Source organism: Amblyomma mixtum, chromosome 3, assembly GCF_055824585.1.
Source record: "Amblyomma mixtum isolate Tamu chromosome 3, ASM5582458v1, whole genome shotgun sequence".
In the NCBI taxonomy this organism is placed as follows: domain Eukaryota; kingdom Metazoa; phylum Arthropoda; class Arachnida; order Ixodida; family Ixodidae; genus Amblyomma; species Amblyomma mixtum.
The window spans coordinates 406,102,733-406,126,472 of record NC_143014.1 but is presented as its reverse complement, the minus strand read 5'-3'; the positions used below and the strand labels follow the sequence as shown (position 1 = coordinate 406,126,472).

Here is a 23,740-nt window from a genome sequence, read left to right as displayed (position 1 = left end):
CGTTGCTTTGCTCCCACAGCAACAAAGGATAAGATGATCTGCCTGCACCGCTAGCATTCAGGACATCATTGTTGGCTAGGCAGAGCTCATAAAGAGCCCCTTTATGGTCTGCTGCCCAAGAGTTTGGTTTTTGGTGGTCGACATGCGGGTTTTGTTAACACATATACCTCATGGGCGGCTTGACAAGCTCGCATCTCCTTATAGACAGAGGCAATGACAGACTCAACACAAGTGGTACGGGAATACAAGGAATAGGCAAACACTGGATAAAGCATAGATAAAACTCCACAAGTATAATCTATATATGCATACAAATATTCACAAAACAAACAAATCGTCGCTCCCTTCACACATGTCAGACAAATAATGCGAACATGCATAAGTACACATTATATACACTATATACACAAGCACATCTACCATTGTGTTATACAGCAGTCACAATGAATGAGTACTGAGCAAGCAGACGTCTACAAAGCAACCAAAACAGGTCCCACATTTGAACGCAGGGCTCAGACAAAAATGTAGCGATGTTATTGGCATTGATCATAGCCATAGCTTAAAAAATGAAAGTTCAAGAAAGCACCATGGCATTACTCCTGATAAAAGGATCATATTGAGAAAGTGTGCACACCAGTGCTCCTTATTGCCCTTGTATAGACACGAGATTGCTGTGATGAACTCTACACTTTACAACACAGACTGCCACGGTGGCTCAGTGGTTATGGTGCTCGGCTGCTGACCCAAAAGGTGCAGGTTCGATCTCAGTCGTGGCGGTCGAATTTCGATGGGGGCAAAATTCTAGAGGCCCATGTACTGTGCGATGTCAGTGCACATTAAAGAACCCCAGGAGGCCGAAATTTACTGAGCCCTTCAATAAGGCGTCCCTTGATCACCTGAGTTGCTTTGGGACGTTAAACCCCCAATAAACCTGTTCGAAAACCTTGCTGCACAGCTGACAAAATATTATTTCGAGCAAGATAGAAACTATGTGTTCAAGTAACTTGTAACAGGAAGAGGAGATAGAAATTGGTCGATAGTTAAAGAGTTAGGTTGTCCCCCTTTTACTGGTACGATGCCGGCCATCCACCAGTACATCACTCGAAAGTATAAAACCCGAGAGAGAGATCCTCATTAAAAAGGTTTATGGGGGTTTAACGTCCCAAAGCAACTCGGGCTATGAGGGACACCATAGTGAAAGGGCTCTGGAAATTTAAACCACCTGGGGTTCTCTTAACATGCAATGACATTGCACAGTAGATGGGCCTCTAGAATTTCGCCTCCATCGAAATTTTATTGTTAACAAGATCTTATTTGTGGCCGCAACCCGGCAGATGCACGCTGCCATGGTACAGAACCGGCAGCACTAGAAAAATAAGAGCAAAAAATGTCTCGCGCTTCAGCTGCTGCCCTAGAGAAATTATGGCCAGCAGGAGGCTGCAGGCCCAGCATCGCTGAGCCTCCATCAGCTGCCAGCGCAGAGCGCCATTGTCCTTCGGTTACGTTACCGAAGTGGTCCTCGTGGTCCACGTACTGCCCATCGATGTAGTAGGCGTCCTCGGTGAGGAAGTTGTGCAATGCACATGTTGCCAACACCACAAAATCCGCATTTTCCGGCTTAAAGGCCCGTTCACACTTGCCCAAAAATTCGGCGAGCGAAGCGGATTCGCTCGTCGCAAAAACAGGGACCTGTTCTCACTTGTTCACGCGCGGGCGAGGCGGATCCCACGCGCCACTGCTGTTTCTCTCTTTTCCAAACCGCGTCGCTGCTAGCGGCATTCACAGATATAGTGAGAAAAGAGCATAAATTTACGCTGTCTACGTACCATAAGCGTATGCATGCTTACGTACGTTAAACGCAGGCACATTCTCACTTTTAGTTCAGCGTATGCTAGCACAAATGCAAAAGTAAACTCAACTGTAATGGCGCCATCTGGCTGTCAGGGCGGGAACCATTACTGTCAACAAGCCGACTCTGCTCTTAAGCCAATAAGCGGCTGATTCGTCACTCTGAATAAAAAAAAGAAAGCAAATTTATCACTTATACGTTTTCTTGGAGGCGAGGTGAGAGGAAGCGAAAGACCTGTGCCGCATTTCTGGCCAGTGAACGTACTGAAAAAGGCAGCAACAAGGAGAATTCAATCCGAAGCGGGGGGTCCGGCTAGTCCGGCTTCGAAAGGCGCCGCCATGTTTGTCGCCGCGCGGCGGAAATGGGCCCAGCCCACGGTGTAAGAATATATTTAGGTGTTGACACTGGCCGCCCGCCGCGGCGGAGAGCGCGCACAGATTGTGTTCGCCCTCTAGTACATGCGCCGACCGCAGCGGCGCGGGGGCGCTGCGGAGCAGAGGCCCTTCGCTTTCGGTGCGGCAAGCGGCGTGCCCAGAGCCGTATATTCCCTTCTCCGGCGTGCCCTGCTTTAGGTGCCCTTTTAGGCTGCGTTGGTCGATGTTTTGGGCTGAGAGAGTGCATCACAAGCTGTGAACACCACGATCTCAGCTTCCACGTCGTCAGCTTCCATCGTGGACGAGCAAATTTTGCTAGAACTAGCTTTTTGTGTCGCGGTTTGGCACAAGCCGGATTGACAGTTGTGGAAACGCACGTGGTGGCGCGGGCCGACGCCATGGACGGTCGTCGCGGCCTATGTGCATTGTGTCTGTGATCTGTTGTTTGTTGCTGTGACACACCTGTCAACTTCAGCCGGGTCCAGAAGTCTGCTAGACGCAATTATGGGTAAGAAGTGCTTCGTACCCAACTGCAGTTCGGGCTAACGGAGTTGTCCGGATCAAGTTTCACTTTTTAAAGCTCCGTCGGAGCCTGCTCGCTTAGAACTTTGGCGCCGGGCAATTCCCAGAGCAGATAGGATATTGCAACCGAGCGACCACGTCTGCGCGAAGCACTTTCCCGAGCATATGATATCAAAATCGTACTATGCCGAGTTCAATGGCAAGGTACTTTTAAATGTACCGAAGAAGATCCCGGTGCTGTCGGCGAATGATGTGAGCAGTATTTTTCCCGGGTGTCCGAAATATCTGACAAAACCGACAAGGTCAAGAAAGCCTCCTAGAAAACGACAGTCTACGGCCACGTGTGGCGATCAGTCAAGCAAGCGGCCCGCTCCCGCCGCTGTCGCACTGCCCGTTGGGACGGTCTGTTAAAAACAAAAAGGCACCGATCCATCATCGAGCCCTCAGAAGAAACTGCAGACATGTGAGTGGAGTGATCAAGGAACGTGCCCTTCTCCCACCATGGAACTTGGAGGCACCTCCTCAAGTGCCACCTCCGTCTTCCTTGGCGTTCATGACGTTAAGGTTTGTTCTCTTCTGCACTGCTCCGGGTACTTAATATTCTAGGTGCTTAGTGTTCCCTGTACATAACTTTCTGCTAACCGTATCGGTCCTCCCGGCATGCCATAGATACCTATAGGTGCCCCTGGATAACGAGATACAGTTGCTTGCAATACAGGTTAATAGTAACTGCCCAGCCCAGGACATTAAATAATTTAGCTGTTGTTAACATACAGCATGATTAAGCCCTTAGCTTTTGAAGCAGTCCGCGAAACTTTTGCCTGTAGCTTTTTGGGTTTGGCTGCTTTTGATAGTAGCATATGTTTTATAACAATACCTTAAATCCATTTCCACTGATATAATTTCTCTCATTTTTCGTCAGGACAACCGCACGAGTCCACATCAGGGTGGTCCAGATGGATTGTGTCACGTCCAGACTGAAGCACCATTGGCAGCATGCAGCAGCCTCGGATTAGTCGAGGAAAGTCACGAGGGAGTGTCTGTCAGCGGCCAAGATGAAAAGGAACCGCTCACATTTTCTTGTCTCTCGAGTTATGTATCCAGCATTCAACTTCCAGGAACCTCGTGGGCAACACAAGTTGTTGATAGCTTTGGTGTGGAGGCTGTAGTCTTCACGGAAGTGGCTTTGGCGAAGAAACGCAACCAGGCACCTTTCCTGAGGAAGTCATTAGATGCTACAGTTTCATCCAGCGGAATGCTGTCACTGCGTGCCTTCATTTATGGTCACCCTATAACTGTCAACGCCATAAGCGGCGATGTTGTTCCTTGCGGCCTAAGCGACTTGGAGAGTGTGATTCACAAGTTTCACAACCTGCACGTATGCGCTGGTGGCCCCGGTGGCGAGATGTACCACAACATCCAACCCGAGTGTGCATATATCGACGCATGTGGCGTGTGGCGGCACAGAAACTGCATGTTATTTTCTGAACAAGCAAGTTGCGACCGTTGCGAAAGATTGAAAGACACACTCCGGATACATTACTCCCGTATGAAGAAGAGAGGAGAAATGAAGCACATTCGTCTTTTAAGCAGCCCTTCCAAAAAAGCCCGCATTGACCTTTTGCGGAAGGCAAGAATTTCCTGCTACAGGTCCAAAGTGCGACTTCTATAAGGAAAAAAAAAGCTTGAGGCGGAACTGAGCAAATGCAAAGACAAGCTTAAACAATTAAGTGATGAAACACTTGACCGCATTTCTCGTGATGCGAACCTTACTGAGGCACAGCAGCTTGTGTTAAAGGAATGTGTGGCTGCTGGCAAGACTGGTTCTAAGAAGGGACGACGATACTCGGACAGCTGGGTCCTGCTTTGCTTGCTCCTTCATATCAGGTCACCAGCAGCCTACAGGTTCCTGATGGAAAACGAAGTGCTCGCATTGCCGTCAGTCCGAACAATACGCCGGTATGTCTCTATGGTGGGATTTAAGTAGGGATTTGACAGCAAGTTCTTTTCTGCTCTGAAAAGGAAAATAGAAAAAATGGACGACTTCAAGCGACATGGGATTATCATGTTCGATGAAATGCAGGTTAGAAAAAGTAAACGTGTCAATTCTCGCACAATGACATATGTAGGGCTGGCAACAGACGCTGGAAACGCTGATGAGCTCGCTGATCACGCCCTCGTTTTCATGTTCTGTCCTTTTGGCGATAGCTACGCTCAACCTATAGGGGTGTTCGCAGCAAAAAATGCAACCAAAGGCTCCATTCTCGCTCAGTTGCTTCTCCAAGCTATTGTGATGCTCGAAGAAGCCGGTGCAAAGATTCATGGGTTTGTCTGTGATGGCGCGTCAACAAACAGGAGCATGTGGAACATTCTAGGTGTTAATGGAAGCCTCAAGGAGAGCTGCAACTCGTTCACGCACCCAGTTGAGCCTGAAAGAAAAGTTTTTGCGTTTTCTGACACTCCACACTTGTTTAAGTGTGTGAGAAATAGACTTAAGCAGCAGCGATACTTGAAAAACGAAGGACAGTGGATCAAGTGGGAGTACTATGCTGAAGTCTACATGGAAGACGTTGCCAACGCGGGGGGCCTAAAAGTCTGCCCGAAAATAACGCACTCTCACATATACCCGAGTAACTGTGAGAAGATGCATGTGAAGTTAGCCACCCAAGTCTTTAGCCGCTCCATGGCGGCGGGTATTCAGTTTTATCGGGAACAAGGTATCCGCAAACTTATAGGCAGCGAGAAAACTCAAGAATTCACGTTGTTTTTAAACAATTTGTTTGATGCACTGAACAGACGATTTCCAGCAGAAGGGATCACAACGAACAGCCGAGACCTCGAAATTCTCAAGCATGGAATTGACTGGCTGGACAGCTGGGAAAGAGAACTGGAAAGTGGCAACATTATAAAAGACATGTTCTTGACAAAGAGCATTTGCGAGGGACTTCGTGTCACATTGAAGTCCACTTTGGATCTTTGTGAGGTGCTGCTTGATTGCCACAACTTCAAATATGTCCTAACCAACAAAATGAACCAAGATCCTATCGAGCGGTTCTTTGGCAAAACACGGTTGGCAGGAAGCCAGAATGATCACCCTTCGATGCCCACCTTTATGCAGCTTTACCAGACGCTGTCGATCTACAGTATCCTTATACCTCCGAAGTATGGCAATTGCAAAGTCGTTGAGGGTGAGGAACCATGCTGGATGCGTCATATTTCAGGGCCCTCATTAGAACAGACGACAAAGTGGCATCATGCCCAGGATTCATCAATCAAATTAAAGAAAAGCTAGACGATCTAGTTTCAGTAGAAGACTGGGAATGTGAAAATATCGTTCGGAAACACAAATCAGACGGAGGGCAAATTACAGACTGCAAACTTTATTATGTCACCGGTTTTTTGTGCAGAAAGATGCGAAGAGTTACCAGCTGCGCTGCTTGCTTGTCAGCCTTCAGCGTAAAAAATAATTCTTTTGCTGAAGCAGCTCTAACAAATGTGAAGACCAGAGGGGGTCTTACCCACCCTAACGTCAACATATTTGACCTTCTAAAGCATACGGAGCGGTTTTTTGTTGACTATGCAGACTGCCACATGGTGTACTGGGACACCATAGACGCAGTGATAGATACATACACGATGACATTCCCATGTGCTGATCACAAGGAAGAAGTACTCGCACAGCTCCTCCACTATTACGTCAGCATGCGTATGAGGCAGCATTGTAAGCACACCAATGCAGTCATGACAAAGCAGTGTCAAGAAAAAAAGAAACAGGCCAAGCTGTGCTCATCCTAGGTGATAGAGGATGATTCGCTCAGTGTATCGTCCAAATAAACGAATGCAGTGATCATCACAATTGCAGTCACGGTCTTGGCTCTTGATTACACGAAAGTAGCCCAGTAAGTTGTGATTCACTGTGTTTTGTGCGTAACCTAGTGACTACAGGAAATCACATCTCTCAGAGAGGCTACTTGTAGTAATAAATTTGTTTGTTCAACAGAATGGCTATTCAGGCCGCATTTGAGCAAAAAAAAAAGCAAATTGTGCTGTTAATGTCCCGAAGGGGCATATGGGCATTAATAGATGCCGCAATGGAGGGCTCCAAACTTAGACCACATAGGATTCTTCACATCACACAGCACACGGGCACCTTTTGCGTTGTTTCGCGGCCACCGCAGCCGGCATTACACCTACGTTCTCGGGCCTAGTGCTAGAGACAACCACTCAGCATCGTCGGTGCCGACCTGAGGGATAAGATTGGCAGAAACAACGCCAGTGGCATTTCCAGTAACTATTTGCGTTTCGCGTACCTAATTGTGGACTGCACTTGCTATTAAAAAGCCCCAAATGTACACTTGGATTTTTGTTTTGGTCCCGGCGTTCGCGTGTATAGCGGCAGTGGCGTTCTGCAATACAGCACAAGAGCGCGGGTTCTATTCGCGGCTGCGGAGTAAGTATTTCTGATGCAGGCGAAATGCGGAAACGTCCTTGAGGTTTCTGTGCAAATTAAAGAACTCCAGGTGGCCGAAGTTAACCATGTTCTCAACACGGCGGTCATCTCGCAGCATTGGCGCAATACACTGCTCAAGCTATGTTTGAATGCACGCGTAGGCTCTTCAGGCCAAATGTGGGCGCGTTGAGTCCGACCTTTTATATTTAAGAGGCAGTGTAGTTAACTATGCTCACAGCAGTCGTGCGGATGAACGAAAAAAAAATTAGCTATGAACGCATTTCGATAACGAGCTCGGAAGCAGCACAGGGCTGCGTCCTCGCTGCTGTTCCGCCCATTCATACAGTCTCAGCAAGAAAAACACGAAGTAGCCCAAAATTATTTGGTGTAGACAGCAGTTTCAATCCTTCGTTGTCTTGCCGCACTTCACAAAGCACGCGTACACGCAGCGGCACCGAAAGATCCCGTGGCATCTGCATTACGGCTGCCGAAGCTCGGCGACTAGGGGCCCCGGGTGCGTAGCGCCATCTGTCAGCGTTCGAGAGAAGCGCAGGGAGCGGCGAACAAGTCCTGGTCGCGCCGCCGAGCGCAGTGTCAACACCTAAATATATTCTTACACCGTGGCCCAGCCCGATCGCCCTCGCCGCGCCGCTTTCCGCGTCGCCCGGCGTCAAAAGCGGCCGAATCCGCTTCTCTCGCTGGATTTTTGGGCAAGTGTGAACGGGCCTTAAGGTTGATGACACGCCGAAAAATGCGGAAACGCGAAGCCATCACACCAAATGCACTTTCGACGCACCTCCTGGAAATAAATAGCATATATTGATAGATGTTCTGAGAACAGCATTTCAGACCATAATTTACCTCGCCCGGCTCAGGCGATAATTGAAGACCCTTTTTTCTTCTTCCTGGCACCTGCCAGAGTAGGGCCTGAGGAAATCAGGTCGAAGCTGAAAGGCTTCGTCCCCAATAAATACGTGGGGTGCGACAACTGCAGAGCCGGGAAGTTGCTTGGGGGCTGGCAAGCCAAGAACACCTCGCTCCAGGCAATTTCCGAACCTGCATGCACTTAGTGTGCCGCCGTCACTCTGCCGACCGAAGCCACCGACGTCAACCATAATAAATTTAAGGTTACTGTCGGCAACCGCCATCAGCACAATGGAGTATGTGCCCTGCAAGGAACCAAAACAATAAGCATTATTGCTGAAACCTAACAAAGCACTGGTAGTACCTTGTAGTTGTAGTACAGGCTTCCAGAATTGGGTGGCGCCTGTATTTGTACATGCTTTCCATCCACTGCGCCCACGCAGTGGGGAAAATTCCACTTTTGGTGGAAACCATTCGCAATTTCGCACCACTTTTCAGTTGTTGGCATCTGAAATAAAAATTTGCCATGCCATCAGATGCACATTTATGAGCGGGGGTGGTGTAAGAGATCAGATTGTTACATGTAGGCAGTGATGGTATATTTATAAATTCAAGCGCTAATGGAGATTTCAAGGGTATATTGAACACAGATCTCAAGTTAACACAACAAGACTAAACATCTTTCTTGCACCAGCATTATAACGACACTGTTCATCTGCATTACACAAGTTCATTAATGCTGTTTTATTTAATACTTTCAGTGTATCTTACAGGGTCAGTCTACTCACCGAGATGAGTATATAAATAATGGCATATTCTGGTAGTTGGCACCCTATAACATCAATAACGAGGGATCTGCGCCCGGTTTAGGCGGAAATTTATATTTTATTTCGGCGTTAAAAGTCGCGTAAAAATGCATGGTGGCGACCCCAAACGTTCATTTTGTTCAAGAAAGTGGTAGTCTTTTTTTTTGTTGAAGCATAAGTGAATATACTACGTACGATTTGTATGCCCCAATGTCAGAGAAATGCACGTTTTGTTCTAGTAAACTGTAGAAGGCGTACCGCTCACTTTTTCTGTCAATCACATGAATATTTATAGTTACACGTACGCAAAACGCAGGCACATTCCCACTTTTAGTTCAGCGTATGCTAGAAGAGACGCAAAAATAAACTCAGCCTATAGTGGCGCCATCTGGTCGTCAGGACGGGAACCATTGCTGTAAACAAACCGACTCTCCACTTAAGCCTAGGAGCGGCGGAATCGTCACTCTAATTATTAAAATAGAGCAAATTTATCTCTTATATGTTTTCTTATAGGCGAGATGAGACGAAGCGAAAGACAGGCGCCCCATTTATGGCCAGTGAACGCACTAAAAAAGGGAGCAACAACGAGACTTCAGTCCGAAGCGAGAGGTCCGACTTCGACGGGCGCCGCCATTTTGTCGCCGCGCGGCGGAAATCCAGATGGTTGCCAGATGAGACTACCATCTCATACAGATGTGTTCCCACATTAATAAATTCTATTTTAAAATGTTCTACCGCACTCCTTAGAACCACAGCTGGCTAAACGGTAATTTGAGTAAAGAGCTATCGGTTGCCGCAAAGAAAATATGGTCGATAAAATTCAGTAGACTGACCCTTTAATATCTGTATTTTTTAAAAAAGTGAATAGACATGCAATGCGTAAACACTCATAGCTGCATAGGCTTCTGGCACTTCCCATAGCAGTACCGTAGAACTCAAAACAAAACTGCTGTACGAGGCTAAACAAAAGCAGAGTAGACAGGACGAGCGTTGCATTCCGGTTTCTCAGTTAAAAGCCTGCGCTCATCTGGCACTCTTTAGTTTGTTTTTATTCACACCATGCCCACTGACCCCTCATCACACATTCCTGGGAGCTTTTGTACAACTGGAACCACTGAATTATGTCTGCAGTCATTACTTGCCAATTTCCTCACGAAATGAAGGAAGAAAGCATGGGTCATGTGGCCATCATCCCCCAAAATATGCATGCATGATAACGAAAGCATGTACAGAGGGCAAAACGCATGTCTAGAACACGTTCTTGGCGTGGTTCGGGCTGAACACGCGATACCTATAGAAAACATTTGAATAAAAATGGTCTGAATGTAAGCATGCGCAGTTAAACTCATAGAATTTCGTTTTCATTTCTTGACTTCCTGGTCGCAGCGGCTTTGGGAGGTGCGGAACGCACAGTTCGCTTGTTCTAGACATGCGTTTTGCCCTCTGTACAGTCTTCAGGTATACATGCCATAAAGCATACCTTTAAGCAGAGAGGTTGCGACACTTTCCACAGAAGCCGACATGTGAAGTGAATGATCCCGGCTACTGTGGAGATGCCTACCCTGAAGGACAAGGCCACCTCCTGCATATGCATCCCCGATGCCAAGTACCTAAAAGACAAAAGTGGAAGAGAAGGTGAAGAAAGTTAATGCAAGATTTATGGCACTGAGCAGTCCCTCCAAATTTAGAAAAACTTTCCACATTCTTTTTCTCAAAACTGTGTCGCTCCAATGAAATAGTTAGCCTACCGAAGCAATTGTCAAAAACACAGTTTTTGCCCCGATATTGCAGCTCAGTTTTACGAATGCCATGTGGCAACAAGGTAAGAGACATGACCGCTTGCCCCGTTCTGGTATGTGCGGTGACTTTTCAGACGTCTAAGTCCACAACTACTGATTGCAGGAATGACAGAGTTATTGGGATGCGAACAAGAATTTGACATCATAAATCGGCCGCAGACGTATAGACACCCCACGAACTTGTACGCAGTAAAGCCACTAACCTGAGGGTGATCGCGAGCCTCATTCGTGAAGGAAGTGGATCACGTGTCACGTAATCTTTTGTGAGTGCATCCTCCAACAGCGCATAGAGTTCCTCGAAACGCTCCGGCGCCATCCGGTAGAACTTCCGAAAGTAATCTCGGTCTCCCGAGATCAGGAGTGGCATCTGCACACCACGATTATGGCTAGACTCAGCAAGCAGCAAATATGCGAAAAAACACACAAGGCGACATTAAAAGTTCTCAACTCACGGCTGTGTAAAATTCAGACTCCGCCTTCCTGTTCTCCCAGACTGGCCGCACCCACCAACGCCTCGGCGTCGGCAGGCCCTCCAACAACTTCTGGCAATTTCCTCACTGGCGTCCCAGAACCCTCCTCGCAGCGCCGCCCGTCCTCCTCCTCTTTTTTCTTTCACGGCTGTTGCGCTCTTCGGTCTGTTCCTCCGGCGAGTCTGCCTCCGCGCACCGCCGCCGCGAATCTGCGCGTCTTCTGGACCGCGGCCTGGTCAGCGCGCCTCTCAATGTGCTGACGCATGAACACGTAGGTGGTGGTGGAAACGTTCATTGCCAATGATGTAAATCGTAGGGGCGCCTGGTTTGCCGCAAAAGTTTGCATGATGACGAGAATTGGTCTTGGTATCGGGCATGCAGCAGTATTGTGTATTGAGCAGTCCGGGTTTGTAGTTGTCGCCAATGTGCAGCCTGCGCTATTGTGAGGGACGGAGCGGGGGGTGCGTATTCCCTTCTTTTGTCTCGGTAATACGAGAGAATATCACGGAAGGAGACCAGGTAGTGCGCGGGCCGCGGGCGAACGGACCGTCGTGTGAATCGCCCTTTAACGCCATTTTAAGTACGTGCGCAGTCGCCTTCTTTGAGCGAGGAACGTGCCGGCCACACAAATGGCTCGAAGGGCAACGCGAGAATCGCGAGCCGGCCGCCCTAGAAGCTCGCCAGGAGCAGAACAGCTGTGAAAGAAAATACGAGCAGAATCGCTTTATTAAGGCGAAAGCCTTTAGTGCCTCATACTGCCGTGAGCAGGGAATGCTAGCAAGTGTGTTCGAGTTCCGGCGAAGAAAAAAAAAACTTTATTGAGACTGGGAATCGAACCAGGGCGTTTGGCACTTCAAGTCGCTGCCATTCCGCCACGAACACGGTTTGAGCAAGAATAAAGGCAGATCTAGTGAACGCGCGGGTTTCGTGAGTGAAATAAAACAAATGAAAAAATTGCGAGTATGAAAAGAAACAAAAATATAAGAAGTTAGATCATAAAACAGGAAAAATATTAGAGAAAAGGCACATCTAGTGAACGCACGGGTTTCGTGAGCTGAATAAAAAAATGCAAATATGAAAAGAAACAAAATAATAAAGAAATTAAACTATAAAACATGAAAAATGTTAAAGAACACAGACCACGTGGTCCAAAGACGCGCAGATTCGCGGCGGCGGTGCGCGGAGGCAGACTCGCCGGAGGAATAGACCGAAGACCGCAACAGCCGTGAAAGAGAAGGGAGAAAAGAAGGAGCGGAGGGGGAGGGGCGGCGCTGTGAGGAGGGTTCTGGGACGCCAGCGAGGAAATTGCCCAACTTCTTCTCGAGGAGGCAGTACTCCGCGAGCAACAGGAGCCGGCGATTTTCGGCATCGAAGGAAGCGGAAAGCGCCGGCGTGTCGACGTCTTCCGCTTCACAGACGCTGTCTGGGTCCATGGCAATCAGCAACTTTTTTTTTCTCGAGGAGGTAGTACTCCTCGAGTATCAAAAGGCGCACGCCTTCGGGATCGTACATTCCGACTGTCGCCATTGCCAAATTGCGGAGAGAGCCCGAGCAGCGCGAGCCCAAGCGTTATATCGACGCCTTGGTGGCCCGCGCTATTTTCACGTCTCAAGGGTTTCATTCAGCGCACCACCGTACTTTTTGAATAATTCAAAACTGTTTACTTTACTAAAAACATATGAAATGTTACCTGGTATCTAAAAGTACGCATGAATAATATAATATAAACACATTCCATGTTGCATTACAGTCGTGTTTATTCACGGGTTGCATAAGCAGACATCTAGCAACCCTGCTTGTCACGCCGACCGAATTCGTTGAGTACAGCGTTGCATGTGAAGGCACTGACCGAAAATCGCACTGCGGCGTCACCGACTAGGACGACTATTTTCGTTCTAGTCGCATCATGTGAAACGGGGCTTAGATGTTCGAAGCTTGTTCAAAGAATAGTTGCTTTTGCAAAATACGATAAGCTTAAGCGCATGTACTGTAAAAAATAGTGTATTTAAACTAAGCAGCTGGTTAGCATTGCAGGTAGCGAATGCAGCCTTTCAAGAAAACTCTCTTTCCAAGTTACAGCTGCTAAACTAAAATTACACGTCCTTCTAGGTTTGCGAGCTTCACTTCATTGAGGCTGACACCGTGCGAGAGGCCTCCGACATCGACGAGGTTACAGGGCGCACCACCACTGCACCACTTTCGCATCTGCGCCTTCGCCCAGGCGCAATCCCATCAAAGTTTCCGGGATGCCCGTCTTATACTTCTAAGCCAAGCACCTCAAGGGATCGTATTCATTTAAAATATGATCTTAGAACAAATGCATGTATCTCCAATAAAAATACACATACGCAGTTGTGAAGCTAATCGAGAGTGTTTAATTCTTCATTATCACTCTGGTTCATAAAACTAGGTGAAAAAAAGGTAAAGTTTTAAAACAATGGCAAATTCATTTCAAGTAATGCATAAAGCAAAACATCTACTGAGAAAGCGCAATGCGATAGAGGTGCTGATATCAGTGCATAAACAACCTTTGCTCGGATGGTTTGCGGCTAGTGCCTCAAAATAAATTCCGCGTAGAGTGTCTGCTATTCATTCCAGTATTTTAACAAAAGAAAAAATGTGGAGTGATAAATGGAAGCTTATTGCTGCTAGTTGATTCCAGTCGCGATTCCTTAAGCTCCGCCAAAAGTGGCGGCGACTCTGGGCTTCTGGGCCTCTTTTCGTGACGTCACGGGAGGAGCACTCAGGCCTCAGGCACGCATAACAGACACGCCGCACATGAGTGACGTCATCACCATCAATACGGCTGTCCTTCCGAGAATGGAATGGAATGGAAGCAGCTTTGGGGGGCGCCCGTCCATATTCCTCAGGTCGCTGTACAATACTCCTCACTCTAGTAACAAAGCAGACCAGAATCGAGACGGCAGCGGCTAGCCCACTCCGCCGCCGACACTGGCCGAGATGCGACTGTCCAGCCTGACTTGATGTGGTGGATGCAAACATTGGCGTGTCGCCTCCGCGAGATAGGATAGGAAATCCGATGCGGCTCTGTCGTAGTCATGTAAACGCGGCTAGAGATTACACCAAAGAGAAAGACCCCACTGTCGCCGTTAATTCGCCTTCAGCTTTCGGTGAGTGAGGTTGCGGCGTTATGGAGCCTTCATCGTCAAGTTGAATCGCTCGCGCCTACATCAACATGCGAGACAGCAAAGCGTGGCGGCGGAGTCGGCAGTTCACTGCCGATGAAGTACGCGACCATCGCGACGCAGCACTCCAGCAGCAGGCTGCTGGAGTGAAATAACGTTCACCCCCCCCCCCCCCAAGTCCCCGTCAAGAACTCAGCGACAAGCAGTGCTCTCGCAGTTACACATCATAAGAATTGCTTAGATGCCCCCATAATTTTTTGTGTGTGTTTATTTCGTGTTTTTGTTGTTATATCCTTCATTTGCAGAGAAGAGTGTATGGGCACACGGTTTGCTCTTCAAGGCGCGAGTATTGTCATCAATTAAATGCTTCTCCAACGGCACACTTGGCTATGCATTGTAGTAACTTTATGTGTGTGCCTTTTTTTCATCAGGTAAATATTCCTCGTTCCGCCCAAAGTTCGCCCTCCAAGAGGAAGAGATGAGGGCCTAATGAACGAAATCCCTTGTGGGAAGCGGCCAGCGACGCGCACTGGTGAAACGAAGAGCTGAAAAATAGAATCAGTGCAAGAACTACGTTCGGAACATCTCGAGTGAGCGCAGCGAGGCAAACGGTCAACCAGATTGCACCCACCACGAAATTACAAAATTTGCTTCGACAGCACTGCTGCCCGGCAACATGAAACCAACCCTCAAAAGCGACTCCTAATTGAGTCGTGGTACACACATAATATTATACTCAAACGTTAAGAGCCAAACTCCATGCCTTGTGCACTGCAGTGCGCACCTGCAAAGACGCGCGGAGAAAACACTGTAACGTGACAAAACTTTCAGTCCAAGTTCCAATTCTTTGCTTTAAGAACACACAAACACTGGGCGAAATTCCGAGAAACACAATTATCAAACATGCTTCATACTCCGCTGAGCGACTCGCAGATTCGAAAAGATAGAGAACAAGTGAGTGCATGGTGTGACTCACGCAACAAAAGGCCTCGCCACGCTTCATCAAGGGCCTCTTCCTTCCCTTTCGCAACCAGTGGCCCCGCATCACGGAACAGTTGCGCCATAGGGTGCGGAATCTGAACGGAAATTCTTCCTCTGATTACACTTATATAGGATTCACCGCGTCGCGAAGCGACCTAGTTGTTATAGGATACAGCTACACTTCATCGAACGCACATTATGAAGCAAGGTTAAAAAATTGCGTGTAGTCGCCCGCGCAGCGGCCATTTCACGCTGACATATTTTTCCCGACTACTGAACTGCGATTACGCTGGGCTCGAGTCCTTTCGTCGAGTCTAGCCGCCCGCGCGAGATTGCAGAGTCGCTTGCGGCAGTAGCGTGGTGAAGCGCTCCATAGCCGCCTCTGTGTGCTGCGCCTTACCATAATTGCTGAGGTAGGAACTGAAGAAGCAAACGTCAACTTTCAATATATCTCCCGGGATTTGTAACCGGCGGAAGGTGCCTCTGGTTTGGCGGGCAAATCATGTGCCTTCTGACCGGGAGGGGCAGCAGGTGCTGCCCATACCCTGCTCATACCAAGTGGTCTGTAAACGGGAGAAGAAAGGTGATGGGAAAATGATCGACACATGCAAAACCAGTTTAGAAGAAAAAGTGGGTGATTTTTCCCATTGGGCCTTGCCCCTTTGACGTCACGCTGTTGAGACCAGAAAATATCTCTTTTTTTATTGCCCATTCTAACAAATATATTAGTGGGAGCACTTCTAATTTTCATTCTTTTAACAGATAGTAGATGAGTCCTTTAGAGAGAACTCCCCGCTCCACATAAGTACCGCGGGTTGTCATTCTTTTAACAGTCTCAACTTAGTATGTATTAGCGTGGCAGGACACTTTAGTTGTTCCTTAGCTATATGTTCTTTGTCATCCTCTGATCTGCCGCGGTGGCTGAGAAGTTATGGCACTTGGCTGCTGAACCGAAAGACGCGGGTTCGATCCCGGCTATGGCAGTCGAATTTCGATCGAGGTGAAAGTCTAGAGGCCCGTGTACTGTGCGATGTCAGTGCACGTTAAAGAACTCCAGATGGTCAAAATTCCAGAGCTCTTCACTACGGCGTCCCTCATGGCCTAAGTTACTTTGGGACGTTAAACCCCTAGGAACCAAACATCGTTTTGCCTGGCTTTCCACAATAAATATTCATTATTTTCATTCCATTTTGAGCAGGAAAATGAATTGTAAAAGAGCTATGTGCGCTAACGCAACTTATCTCCTATACTGGTAATATATATTAATTTATTTTTTTTAAATGATTACAGCACAGCTTTAAGAGTACAGGTGCCAACGCTCCTCAAAGCAGGCCCTCAAGCCAAGGGCGTCAGCCAATTGACATACTTCGCGGCTAATGCTGTTAATCTGCGGTTAAACCTCTTGCACCTGAAAGCCTCCTGCAATGTCACTGCTGGAGGTGCGGGGGCATAACCGCGACGCCATGACAATCGGCCGCCGCCATCCGCTGGAGGGTCTGCTTTGTCGGGCATTGGCTGCTGAATTCTTGAGCTGTCGTACTGTACGCAGTCTCCCGACTGGCAGCGTAGCAAATTGCTACAGCTGCTATACTTACCATTTAAAATTACCATTATAAACTGCTTTCTTGTCGAGGCCCATACAAAAGCGCTTTTTACGACGTATGACAGAAGGGGACAAAATTAAATTCACCACTTTCCACCCAGAAAGGAAACGAAGTTCGAGGTATCTTGAGGTGTCTTTGAAACAGAAGTTTGTTACCTCAAATTCGCTCCTAATTTCTGCAGTCATATCCCACAGATAGGGTTCCGGTCATATATCATGTATGCAGATTACAGAAGTCTGAATGAGAGAACACCGAAAAGAAGTCCCCTATAGCTGTTGTAATAAAAGTACTTGTAGTTACAATGCATGAAATTGTTCCGTGATACTAATATAATTTCTAGGTCTTGAAATGAGCATTTATTGAAATCGATTGAGAAAATAAACGGTTCTTTCATTGATACTGATATATTTTCTAGGTCTTGAAACGAGCACTTTTTATTAATATCTTGTGACGAAAAAAAAGTTCTGAACACAGGTTAGAACCCCAAGTCCTAGCGCCAGTGACCATATTCCGCCAACGCTACGAATCACTGATTTGAAAGCATCACAGACGGGCGCTACAGTTGATCTTCCTACCCAGACGCCGTCTGCTTCTAGACTCATAATTCTCTATTATGACCGACGACATGTGCTAAGCTGAACAGGTTCGAATGTCTCAGAGTGAAGCTCTATCAGATCTTCTTACACCAGCATTTAGAGATCACTGCGGCGACCCGCACTGAGAGAATGCGAAAGCATTGGCGCCTCCTCGGCACTCGTTGCCGCTCTTTGTCATTTTCTTTTTGCTTGTTAATTAATTTAACTGCTGAATCAGGGTAATATTCTGATGCTTCAGTTGAAAACCGATTTATTTACCCTTATTATACCTTCTTTTATCTTGAGCATTTTTGTTTTTCAAATTTGGCGTATCTCCGTCCAGCCCCTAGGAACCCTATTGAACCGTCCAATTATTTTTGCTGCCAATAATTAACTATTTCTTCTATGTAAATAATACTTTTTGTTAGAATAATTATCGCTCATAAAATGCATTTAAATTCAAACTTTATTTTCACCTTTTTCCGATTTTCCCAATATTTTGCCTTCTACCGCTGTTTTGCCGTCCATACGCTTTATCGTCGTCCGCGCTATTTCGACGTGATTTCGACATTATTAGCTATAATTAATTAACTAATCATCCTATCCACATAATTTTTTGCGCAGCATGCTGACACCGTCCTCTATCGATGAGAACCACGCAGTCGTTTGATGCTGTCCGTTCTGAGAACGTGACAACTTCTGCGGACACGTTTAGCGGACACGTTTTGGTGACACGACACCGCCGACATAGCCTAGAAATTCTTTCGCATTAAAGACTCAAACACTGGCACCCGAGAATATTTTTTGATGCCCGCCGTGTGACTGAAGCTGCGCTCTTCCAAAGTAACAGGAATATCCAAATTTGAACGCGCTAGCTCTCATAGCCTATTCTATTACGATCACACACGCAAATAAACTTTTTGAATAATAGCACAGGGCTGACAATTCGCAAGGTTGCTCCACGACAAGCATTATGAACACCTACGAATACTTTTTGTAGCGGCGTTAATTTTCACCATGATAACTGGGTTCATTTAAAACACCCTTTCATACACTAAGTTCGAACTCTCACATCGGTTCTTTTCTATAAGGCATTAGTCACCTCACGAAAAGGTATCAAAATGGACGGGAATTCATCGCATATAACCACATCTGCAGCGTAACTAGCTACCAGGCGCACTCTTTCATGTGTTAGATAATACACATCGCTCGTTTAGTTCTGTTCTGGCCTCGGCAGAAGCCGCTGATCTTTCTCATTAGACAATTGTAGCATAGCGCAACCTGCGATCCGCTTCCGTGATCCGCCTCCGCGAGGTGCCACCGCGCGTGCGCAAAACGCCACGGGGGCGCCAGATGGCGCCACGTCCCCGTCAGCTGCGTGCGCGCCTGCCGCGTCGGGACTCGGGACCGATCAGCGCGTATACCTACGGTGCCCCACGGAAGCGGATCACTCACGGTAGCGGATGGCGCTGCACGCTTTGCTACATGCTCTGCTGTAAGCCTATAACTCTGCTGCTGGAGGCGCGCACCATCTGCATTTCCGTGCAAACCGCACCGCTCACCTTGACCGCCGTGCGCAGGTGTGCCAGGAGGCCTCGTGGAGCTCGGTGTTCTTGGGTGGAGCCACCGTTCTTTTCTGCACCAAGGATTGGGGCGACGGAGACGCGCTGCCGGCGCCATGGGTTGCGGCACTGTACGCCTCCTACCACCACCTCGTCTGGGCGCTGTGCATCGGCTGGCTGGTGTTCGCCTGCGTCTCGGACAGAGGAGGTGCGAGAACCCGTTTTACCACATCAGCGTTGGTGCAATAGTTACTGGTGCGCCTTCCCATTTAGGGTCAATGTGAAAAGCTGAAAACAGAGAAAAACTGGCTGGCGCAACTAAGTACGCTTGCTCGGAAAAGACGCAAAATTGCTTTGAAACGGTGGTTCACGCATGGATACGGAATATAGGACGCATCGCACCTTACTTCTAAGACGGAAATGTGCCCGCTTTTTTATGCGATATTGGCGATATTGGAAAGTAGGTGCCCCTCATAGCGAGCAAGATATGAGCTTTGTTTTTTGATCAAGTAATTTTGTTTTTCTTTATTTCACCTCCTCTGCGAACAGGAATTGTCGAAACAGACTTTTTGACTGATTTCCCGGCATTATATAAAGGCATCGCCGGATGCTATTGTGACGTTGTAGTGACGGCAGTCCAGCGCTCAGGAAGACAGCAACAAAACTTGCAAACGAAGCTCTTTATTTGAGCTGACTTGCGCCCGCAAAAGAACTTAAAGGGATGCTGAAGAGTTTTTCGAATTCATTAAAATGCTCACGTGTGGATGTGGGAACTCTATAAATCATAGGGGTGAAATTTTTTTACAGATTCATAACTTAGGAGCGACGTAATCGCCTTTAAAATTACGCTGTAGCTCCGCCCCCCGCGGTCCGCCGAGCGCTGCTGATGACCCTGACGATGCGAGCCAAAACCGGAAACCGCGGAGTTGTGACGTAAACACTGGTGATCCGTCGCTTCAGAGCCTCCGCGGCCGGGCTTGTTTCTGCGTGCGTGCCATCATAAGCTGCTTCGAGCTGCCTTGTGTTTCTTTATTTGTGCGTATTTATGTTTGTGGTGACGTACAGAAAGGTGTGCAGCATCGAATGAAGCGGTGGACCCATCACGCTGGCGTTCTGCGCAGCCCTCGGCTGCACGAACATCCGCGGCCGCGATGATGTGGTCTTTCATTATTTCCTTTAAAAAAAGAAGCTCTCCGCGAAGTGAGTCGCTGCTGTGAAGCGAAGGGATCTCAAGCCGTCAAAGGCAACAGTGCTATGCTCTGGCCACTTTCGTGATTAGAATTATCACCAGAGCCTGTCGGCAATGCATTCACTGGGCCTGTCAACAGTCAGCTCGACTGAAACCCGGTGCAATACCGTCTGTTTTCTGATAATTTCATCAATTTCTTGGCAGCACCAGCAGTCTTCTTCATTCCCCTCTGGAATGCAGCGGACGGAGGAACACCTGTTTTGGAAGTAGAGTGTTTACAATGACATCACTCAACTGCCAGGAGTACATTTCTAATAACGCATGTAGTCGTAAAGAATTGCCGACTGCCGCATGGCTTCATACATTAATAATAATATTATATAATTGTGCGCCAAGTGTGCTAAAGCCAGCCTTGCGATTCATCCTGCTCGGTTGCAGCACGAGTCCATCTAGTTAGTGAAAAAATCTCTTGCCGCTAGATCTGAACAACAAGCACGATAAAGGCGGCGCAAACGGATGAAAGTATTCTTACAAGGACTTGTAGCATGAACCAACTCGCCTAAACAAGGATTTTAATTTACTGCTAGCTCCCATCTTGGCACGAAAAACGGAAGGCGCATGTTTGTCACCTAGACGAGTTTGTCGCAAAGTGCTGCGCACTTGTATGTTATGAATCGAGCCGGCATGCAGCGACCATGAAGTGGTGCAAGCATAAAATTTGCGTGCAAAAAGAGCCTGATAATTTATTGCTCATGCCAATGATCTTTGTGGATTACAAGCAGATTTGCGGCAGCACTGACAAGCGGCAAGACAAAAAATGCCGACGATCGCATCCCGCTTACATTGTATTAGGAAAATTACGTCGGGCAGTGCTATACTGGATTTGCTCGCCTCAAAATTCATCCATTGTATCTCTGAATGTAGTTTGGTAAGAAAAGTATACTTACCAAAGCCATTTCCAACACGTCGAGATGCTGACACTTCGCTTTCGTTCGAGTCAAAATCACGGCTTGCGCCAGCATCGTTTCTTTCTTGGAGAGGTTTGCTCTTTGCAATCGGTTCTAACATGTAGGGGATGACGCCAAGATACTACGGGTAATCTTCGATGTGTTCCATCGTCGCATAAGAAGCAAAATAACAACTTCGAACCGCCGAGCGCCGCGGTTCATGTGCAGCGGCGGCGGCCGAGCCGACCGAGCCAGCGCCATTGTTGACGTCACGAGGCGCCCAACCAATCACAGGCGGCAACGAGGCGCGCGAGCTCACCCGAGGCTGCTGCTGCACTTCTCGCCCAAATAAAATAGGTTTGCGCTTTTCTCTGCCTAATTTCGACGAGAAATTCGAATTCCGAGGGTGGAAAACTGTAAAGTGCATCTCTCCACTCAATTTTTCTGGGAAACCTTTCAGCATCCCTTTAATCACTCCGCGGCGGCGTAAGCAACAGACGTGCTCGTCAGTCGTCGAACTACGAATGCCCGCCGCTCGCGGCATCGCTCAATTTAAAGCCGGCAAGGAAACTTCGAGATAGCAGGTCAAGATCATCTACAGTAATCTGGAAAAACTTAGATGCAGCTCTTGATGGCTGTGATCAATCGAGATTAGTCCGGTCGCTTCGCGCCTCACAAACAAAAATGATAGCATTCCTTTCCTGCGTGTTTGAGCACAAACGAACGGACGCTACAATGATACGCGGCATTACCCCCCTCCCAAAGAAGCGCCGCCTCGATGCTTCAAAAATGAAAATCAACACGGAGAATGCAAACTTCGAGCCCTTTAGCGTTCATAATATGGTTTAAGGCGTACGACATGTACGACTTCCGGTCGTGTGCGTCGTCGCTGAGATGCTGTCGTGCCGTCGGTAATGACTTCACAGTCGAGATCACTGATGCGACGGAGAACCCTGTACGGACCAAAGTAGCGCCGCAGCAACTTTTCACTCAATCTATGGCGGCGAATTGGCGTCCATATCTAAACACGATCACCCGGCTTGTAATATGCGTGTCTCGCCGGCGCAGGTTGTAGCGTCGGGCGTCGGTGTGCTGCTCGTCTTTAATTCGAAGCCGCGCAAGTCTTCGGGCTTCCTCGGCGCGATGAAGGTAGGCGGCGACGTCGAGGCTGTCTTCATCTGAAACTTGCGGGAGCATTGCGTCGAGTGTTGTCGTGGGCTTCCTGCCTTATACAAGCTGGAATGGGGTAAACCTGGTTGTCTCCTGGACGGCAGTGTTATAGGCGAAGATCACGTAGGGCAGAATGGTGTCCCACGTCTTGTATTCGGCGTCGATGTACATGGAGAGCATGTCTGCGATGGTTTTGCTCAGACGCTCTGTGGGTCGGTTGGTTTGCGGATGATAGGCAGTTGTCCTCCGATGGTTTGTCTGACTGTAGATTAAAATGACTTGCGTGAGCTTCGCTGTAAACACCGTTCCTCTGTCTGTGATGAGCACTTCTGGGGCACCGTGTCGCAGCAGAAATCGTTCGAGAAAAAATTCTGCGACTTCTGTTCCGATACCATTAGGCAATGCTTTTGCTTCGGCGTAGCGGGTCATGTGGTCGGTGGCCGCGATGATGCACTTGTTACCTGATGAACAGGTCGGAAAGGGGGCGAGGAGGTCCATCCCTATTTGCTGAAAGGGCTTAGTTGGAGGTGGTATGGGGTTCAGGAGTCCGGCTGGTCTAATCGGAGGCGTTTTGCGTCGCTGACACTCACGGCATGTTTTCATGTAATGGGAAATGTCAGCAGCTAGCCGCAGCCAATAGTACTTCTCCTCAATGCCGTGCAACGTGCGAGCATTACCGAGATGCGCTGCAGTCGGCTCATTATGACATGCCTACATAATATCTTGCCTGAGATTTTTGGGCACGACAAGAAGATGCACTATCCTATTGGCGCGAAGTTCTTCAGGAGGACATTATTGTGAAAGACGAAGCACGCCAGCTGGCGCTTGAACCCTCGGGGAGCGATGCGGTCTTGCCTTTATGATAATTTACTAGGCTTTGCAACTCAGGATCCGAGCGCTGCTGCTGCGTGAAACTGCTGGCGCTTACCGGTCCTAAGAAAGCGCCGTCGTCTTCCTCTTCCTGAGCTGCGTCGACGGGGACTCGTGACAAGCAGTCGGCGTCGGAATGCTTGCGGCCAGATTTGTAGCCTACAGTTATGTCGTATTCTTGAAGCCAGCACAGAGCATGGTGATCACTCACAACCTTGAACGGTCGTCCGTAGAGGTATAGGTCGAAATTTCGACATTACCCAAATAATGGCGAGACATTCTTTCTCGGTCGTCCGATAGTTGGCTTCGGCTTTCGACAGTGAACGGCTAGCGTACGCGATAACTTTCTCCTGTTTAGCATTTTTCTGAACGAGGATCGCTCCTAAGCCCACACTGCTTGCATCTGTATGAATTTCGTTTTCGGCGTTTTCGTTTTCGGCTCTAACGAGCAATTCGGCCGGAAGGATCTTTCAAATTGGCAAGCCAGCACAGAGCATGGTGATCACTCACAACCTTGAACGGTCGTCCGTACAGGTATAGGTCGAAATTTCGACATTACCCA

At 48.1% G+C, this 23,740-nt stretch overlaps 1 pseudogene; it reads right to left on the bottom strand.

Annotated features, from left to right (window-relative positions):
• Positions 1-1,299: 1,299 nt before the first annotated feature.
• LOC149357490 (uncharacterized) overlaps positions 1,300-23,740 on the bottom strand; it is a 46,850-nt pseudogene continuing 24,409 nt past the window's right edge.